This window comes from Ischnura elegans, chromosome 3, assembly GCF_921293095.1.
Source record: "Ischnura elegans chromosome 3, ioIscEleg1.1, whole genome shotgun sequence".
Taxonomy (NCBI): domain Eukaryota; kingdom Metazoa; phylum Arthropoda; class Insecta; order Odonata; family Coenagrionidae; genus Ischnura; species Ischnura elegans.
Genome location: NC_060248.1, coordinates 79,116,413 through 79,124,672, shown reverse-complemented (window position 1 = coordinate 79,124,672; position 8,260 = coordinate 79,116,413).

The window sequence follows — 8,260 nt, the reverse complement described above, 5'->3', positions numbered from 1 at the left end:
ATAGGATACAATTTCATACCAAATGAGAACCTCTACTCCGAAATATTTTCATGCCTAAAAACATCGGGTAGGCTCTTATTTGAATTGTGCGTCACTGGAATAACTTAAAGGTATTTTTCCCTAGTTGGCTGAAACTTGTTCCTTGCCACTCAAATAGCACAAATTATCTTCTAGATATCTAGAAAATATCCTCAATGTCTTGGATATCTTAAATATCTTCTAGATGTCTATAAAATATCTTCAATGTCTTGGATATTTTAAATATCTACTAGAAGTCTAGAAAATGTCTTCAATTTAGTGGATATCATAAAAATCTACTAGATGACTAGCATACGTTTTTTTGAGCGAGGACTCTATTTGTACATATATATGTCCAGTGAAATCAAAATTGATAGGTAACTATGAACTCGATACCTCCACTGCAAAAACACTCAACAATCGCTGACCGAATCAAATCTGCTCATCTAGTAGTAGCCCAACAATACGAATCGGTTCAGGTGGCAGTGTCCGGAGCATCCCACACAGCACATCGTTGCCAGAGGACGTCCGCTGCGCGTCCGTCGCGTCCTCTCAGTGTCCGCGGATTTTCAGGACAGCCAGAGGACATCCGCCGGCTGTCCTGGCCATCCGTCCGCACACTGTCCTATCTTGGATGTCCAGCGGACGTCCAGCTAGTGTCCCATTATGCAGGGTTTCGGAGTTTTGGTTTCCTCTTAAAACACTCACCTCCTCAAGGAGGAACTCCGAGAGAAAGTCTCGAGATCCTCCTCCGAGTAGGGAGTATAGGAGAGGGGAGAAAGAAAAAAAACTCTCTCGTTTCTGAAGCCAGAATACTTCCCTGAGAGCACACGAAAAATTGTAGACGTATACATTTGGGATATTTCTAGTCTACAGGTAACTTAACTGATGGAAGTTACCAGTAGACCATAAATATACGCGATGTACTGCTACCGCAATTGGGATATTTCAAGTCTACTGGTAACTTAACCGATGTAAGGCTGTAGACCAAAAATATACGCGTGATGAAAAGTAAAGAAAACATTAGTTATTTCACATAAATATCATGTCATGTATATTCATCATGACAGGTAGATTCCATAAAGTTACGCCTGAAACAGCTAATTATAATTATACGCGATAAATAATACACGAAAAATTGAAGGCGTATACATTTGGGATATATCTAGTCTACAGGTAACTTAACCGATGGAAGGCTGTAGACCAAAAATATACGCCATGTACTACTACCGCAATAGGGAACTTGCATATATTTCAGATATAATCAATAGCCCCAAAATTATATAAAAATATATGTTTGCATACCTCGGTGAAAGTTTTTTTTATTATTTTATGACGTGGTTTACGATATTTAATGCATCAAAGTTCACGAGAATTTTCAAATGCAAGTGAGAAGCGAAAACGCCCGATGATTGGCTGGTAGAAAAGTGACGTCATAGTTCAGTACGAGGAGAGACGGCGGCACGGCCATAGTATAGGTTGCATACTTATACATGCGACGGCGTGGTTATGATTCATTTATTGAAGTGCAGACGTATCGCAGTTGTTCATTGTGACTTCAGGGCTATTATTTGATCTATTTCTCATCCATTGAAAGCGATAGATTGCGTAAAGATGAAGGCATATGGTTATTCTTAGGCTGATCCTAGCAAGCTTCCTGTTACTGATTCCATCACGATAACAGGGTATTTTAGTGAAACTGTAGACTTCGTCGGCTCGGAAAGTCGATGCCGAGAAATGGAAAGATAGCTGATGAGCATCTGTAATGTTTTATAGTTCATAACAAAGTGAGACTTGCGTATAATATTGGCGAAAGCGTATACTCATGTGAAATGTGTATTCTTTTGGCAGTCCGGAAGAGTCTTATGGTGAACTTATTTCCACCTCGAAGCTGTCGATGATACTTTCAACTTAAAAATACCTTGTCTGGAGGGCGACAGGAAGCTCTGAGGAGGCCAGACTATTAATTTTTCAATTTAGTAGCGATAATATAGACGAACTTCCAACACAATCTACCATCTTGTGACTAAAAACCCCGAAGCCACTTCCTATTCTGCAGAAAGAATCGGTCAATCGCACTTCGATCAATATAATAAACACAACGTCTTCAGGTGTTCATAAGTTACTTTTGAAATGAAACACTTCCTAAATTAGCATTAAAATGTGCATGTTTTCCAAACAGAGTCTTTAATACATTTTGGGAGCTTTTCTCACGATATATCTGAAACCTTCTCTAAAGGCGAGCTCATCGTCATTGCGATCGGTTGTCACTTAAAAATTCCGTATCGGAAATCCTAGAGGGATGACTTTCGACGATGACCGTGATCACCTGCACTCTCACTATCACTGGAACCCGTGGTGAAAATATCATCCCAATCCAATTTCTATTTGGTTTTAACTGGGGAAAGAGCAACATAGAACTGCACATTCTTTGGGCAACTTTGGGTTTGACTTTCCCTCAAACACACCATTTCCCCTGTGGTGCACATCAGTCCTATCTTTATACGATGGCCTGACAACCTTTAAATGGATCCTTGGTTTATCCTGACAACCAACTGAATGGAAATTGCTGATCCACACATGTCCATTCTTATCTCCATAGTTTCCAAATCAAAGGCCGCGGAACATATGTTCAAAAAAAAAGTTGAGTCACAAGAGGTATATTCCTCTTGTGACTCAACTTTTTTTTTGAAAAGCAAGCAACGGCGTAGAATAAAATCAAAGAATGCTGCGATTCATTTTTGTGACCACCTCTGGATTCCATTCTTTTTCCATCTACAACTTTCTTTATTTTTCGGGGTAAACTATGGGACAAGATAATGTTTAAATATTTTCATTAATTTATAACAAAATATAAGTTCGAAAAATACCCAAAAGCCATTTTATTAATCCGCACTGATGAGTGTAAATTAATGTGGAAGATGAATGCTGTACACGTAGTAGTTTTCCTTAGGTTCAGTTGCAAAGTTCATGAAGTTGACAAAACGGCTAATTTTTCGGTGCGCAGAGTCATTTATTGCACTGACCGTGTCTACATTTTTCAATTTTTTTGTAATAAAATAAATCAGAATTTAGGATAAAATGACGTATAGTTCATTATTATAGCATGTAGTGAAGCCAGGATATAAATTTGCAAAGTACAGCGGCGCATCATTTTGACGCCGACAGTAGAAGAAAACGCTGTCTTCTTGGCTGGCACTCGAATGCATGAGGATCAACGTACGTACAAAATATTAAAATATAGAGCAACGTTGCTCTATATTTTCATATTTCCTCCCTTGATTTTAAACAATATGGAATTTTCTATGTCCTTCCATGACTGAAATTGAACAAGTGCCGTAAATAATTTGAGTCCATCGTAACCATCGAGAAACACCTATCTCGATTTTTGTTGTGAAGTTGAGTTTTTATTCTACGACGGCCGAATGATCGAAAAATCTCAGTTTCAAGTTATTCAGTCAATGAAATATGGAAATATTATTTATATTAAAGTTATCTTCGCTCACATAGCACACGGGTTTATCATTTCGTTTATTATACTCCTAATTTCCCGTAACGCTCATCCCGACAGACGGCATGCATCGAGGCTTTTCTTCTAATTTTCTCCGTGGGAATTCAGACGAAAATGTTTTCTGGGGTGTTATTGCACAGAGGAACGATGCACCACTTGCAATTTTTCCTTACTTCACCCATGTTCTCCTTTAAACGCAACGTGGCTCTTCCAAACCTGCAGTTACTGGGCTTGGATCTTGGACTCCTACTGAACTATGACGTCACGGCCAAAGATTAGTGGGGGCGGTATTTTTTAGCCCGCGAAACTCGGGAGACTTTTGGGAGTCATTTTCTAGTGTATAAACTGAATTTTAAGCGGAAAAAAGTATATTGCGGTACTAAGTGTTTACTGTAGTATATCAGCATACTGTTTATAAAAAGTATGCAATTTCCCTATTGGGATATTTCAAGTCTACAGGTAACTTAACCGATGTAAGGCTGTAGACCAAAAATATACGCGTGATGAAAAGTAAAGAAAACATTAGTTATTCCACACAAATATCATGCCATGTATTTTCATCATGTCAAGTAGATTTCATAAAGTTACGCCTGAAACAGCTAATTATAAATATACACGGCGTATAATACACGAAAAATTGAAGGCGTATGCATTTGGGATATTTCTAGTCTACAGGTAACTTAAATGATGGAAGTTACCTGTAGACCATAAATATACGCGACGTATTCTAACAATGCCTTAATTGCCTAAGCTAACGAGCCGTGTGCCGGAGATGGTAACACAGTTGGTCGCAAGTTGGTCGTCTGCAGACCACGTTAGTGTATTGTTTTGATTGTTTATGAGTTGCGAGCAGTTGTGAGAGCTTCGTTTGTGATACGTGTTGGTTATTTCCAATGTAAAGCAAAATATCCGACGATAGAGGCTCAGAAGCCCTCAAATTTTGTATTATTTACAATATTAATATCTTTATTTATAATAGTTTATATTTTATGCGCTTACTCATGAGTAAGCGCATAAAATATAAACTGGAACAGTGGTTAAACCAAGAAGTCAGTAGCATCGTTGTAGCAGTCTGACAATGAGCCACGGCCGTTGGAGGTGGATACGTTAATTGTAAGTTGATGTTATCGACGTCACCTCATCCATTTGTGTAATTAGAACAATTTTGATATTTTCTAATGCCCGCTATGCTTTGACAGTCAATAATTTCATCCATTTCTTCGTAGGTACTGGAAAATTCGTCGTTAAGGACTGCTTGTGCTTGTATTATAAGGTGAACACCAAGAGAATACAACTTAGTTCGCTATGCTTGGAGATTTTCGATTTTTACTAAAACATCTTTTGTGCCAAAATAGTGTTATTTTCATCGTGACAACTCTCGTTAACCTACTGCTGGAAATAACAGTGCAGTGGTTGTAATGCACTATGACAGTTAAGTTTGACAAGGTTGAAAAACATCGGCCAAGAGTTGTATTTTCAGATTTCCATCGTGATTGAATTGTAAACAGTGCTATTACGCTATCGATAAATGGACAGTTATGAAAATGACAGTGGCGTGTTATCCTCCGTTGTTCACCGTGGGTATGACATATCACAATCAAGCTATCAAGATCAAAGCTGTGTGTGAAGTTTATTTTTCTAGTATATCAACGAATAGCAGTGAGAAAAGTCACCTGTGCCACTTGAATGGGCTAATTAAGTCTCAAAATCGGTGAATATATAGTATTTTTCATCATAGCGAGCTCTATGATTGTAAGTTGTACCCCAGATAGCATGCTAAACTTGCTGCAAGCTTGTCATGACAAAGTTGCAAGTTTGCAGCAAGCTTGTCATGACAAGCCTGCAAGCTTGCGGCAAGCTTGAATCAAACCTCCTAGTTACGCTTTTTCAAACTTGCAGCAAACTTGTCGCGACAAACCTGCGGCAAACTTGTCGCATCAAACCTGCAGCAAACTTGTCGCATCAAACCTGCAGCAAGCTTGTCATGACAAGCCTGCAAGCTTGCGGCAAGCTTGAATCAAACCTCCTAGTTACGCTTTTTCAAACTTGCAGCAAACTTGTCGCAACAAACCTGCGGCAAACTTGTCGCATCAAACCTGCTGCAAACTTGTCACATCACACCTGCTGAAAACGTGTAGTGTCACACCTGCTACATACTAGGAAAACTAGTTCAACACCTACCATTTCTGTAGTGACACTTGCTGAGGAAAAACTGCCTTAAAATTTCTGCTAAATAAAATGCTCTCCTAAATAATGATCAATTTACAACAACAAAATTGAAAATTTTCTACTCTCTCAATTGTTAGTCATTTCACATGCACAGAATTTGGCTGCTAAATTTATTTAATAAAATGGGCAACAAATAAATGCTGAAGAGTTTATTTTTCTCATTAATTATGTACATGTTGAGGCAGCGGTGGACATATCAAAGATAGATGTCTAGTCATCGATAGTTAATCATTATTAATGAAGTGAGTGAAATACTTACAAACTGAATAGGAAACATCTAAAACAGAAACACTTTAAAAAATGTATGACCCCCTAGGCCACACATGGTAATAACTAAATTACAGAAATCTTCAAAAGGTAAAAACATATTGCTCGAATTTTATCAAAACATTCACAAGTATGCTGATTGGCTTTGAGGATTTAAAATTAAAACTTCATTCTTTTGAATTCTTGTTAAGTTATGGGAGTACAAGGCTGTGCATGGAACTTACATGGTTACATACTTATAGATCGTTACTGATGAACTTATTAAGCAAACTTATTGTCTTCATCAGCCTGATCCTCGGTCTGTTTATCCTGCCAATCCCTGAAGAGAAAATAGTAATTACTCCATGTGAAATGATATATCATGTATCATTTGCTTAAATCAGGGAGGTAAATTGAGAAATTATTAACTAATATTCCAAAAAGAATAAGCAATCAGATTCAATAAATAATATGTCCATATTGTACCCCCACATTCTCACAATGGCGGTAAATTATTCAACTTCCATCGAATCGAATTAATGTGGCACGGAAATGAGAAGCGACTACTTACATTCTTATTTTCCTGACTTTAGCCTGGTTGAGCCAATTACTCAGACACCCTATCAGCACCACATCTGATGCATCAGAGTAGACCCTTCTGCATACACCTATGAAATTATAAAAAACATACTTAATGCAGTATGTTAAAAGTTCATTTCAACGATCAATTATTATAATAATCTTAGAATATCCTATTGGATGCACTCCCGAAAAATAACAGGACACACTGAAGTGCTATAAAATGATTTCTTAACCGAATTCTTCTGAAGTTTGCCCATAAGGGAATACAGCTCTGCTACATAGTCATTCTAAGACGACGCAACATATTTTGTAGAAGTGTTCATTCATTTCTTCTACCAACTGCTACCAAACATTGCATCTAGAGATAAAAAAGATCAGATCAATTAAGAGTTAACAGCTTATACAAGAATAACAAAAATCATGTTTATAGCCAGAAGAAAAATTCACCAAAAAAATTAACACAATTGTCATGGTTAGTATGCACATGTAGTATGTGTGCACAAGTGCATATGAAATAACAAAAATCCAATCATACCATAATTGTTTAATATTTCATAGGACAATAATCCATACGCACTTCAAAATTATGTTGTACTTGAGTATTTTTATAGCACTTTGAATTCCAAACACCGAGTGTCTGGCGAGCTCCAGATTTACATCAATTTTGAAACTTTCTTACAAAAACTTAATTGTTCTTTCATTAAACAATCATACATTTTTTGAATCAGGAAGGTAGCACACAAATTATCATTATTCACTTACCAACTTTGGCCCAAATGAGGTTTCTTCACTTATCCTACGGCAGAGTTTGATGAAATCCTCATCTGCTGTCAATGGCAATCGGCTGAAATACATCTCCTTCACAGCAGAATCCTTTTGCTTTGGGTCACAAGCCAATAAAGCATCTACTTTCCTCTCCAAGTGAGAAAACCCAGGTGCCATTTCTCCCATCCACATGAGGAGCTGCCCATTCTTTAGTTTTAATTTACTGCAGCCTGTAAATATGAAATTGTTATAAATACAATAATACCAACCCTACAAGCACACAGGAGACTGTCTCTTGACGACAGGTAAGAGACCCCGAGGAGATGGCCGCCCTCTCCCCTTTCTCCCTTGGTTCGTCAATTTTCGAGTGTTCACCCCCACCCACTTCCGCTTCTTTCCGAGGTCAACACTTCGCCTTTCCGAAATTAAATTATCTTCAAGAGGCATTATGCGGATACCGAGTGATCATGGCTGTATATTTAATTATTTTCTAATTTTATATTGGTAATTCGTCGTGGTATAACACGAATTAGACATTAATTAGTATAATTATATCGCTGACTACGCCGATACCGGAAAAGAGCCCTTCCTCCCCCTTGCAACATCCGCTTCGTCTCTTTCACTTTGTAACTCGAATCTGAGAGGTCCTGCCTTCGAAGTTACGATCACCGCACGTGTTTATCCTCATTGTTGGAGCTTGCCGGTTCTTGCAATCGCTTTTTCAACTGCGTCCATTTTCACCGCTTTGAGGTAAGTACTGATTAATTTGTATCCCTGCTAATTTTTATGGCATTATCATATTGTCTTCACGTGTCCCAAAGGACTTAGATTTTGTCATTTATTCGGTAGTGTATTCGATTCGCTTATGGTTGCCTTTTACATGTATTTTCATGTGTCACTCATTAACCT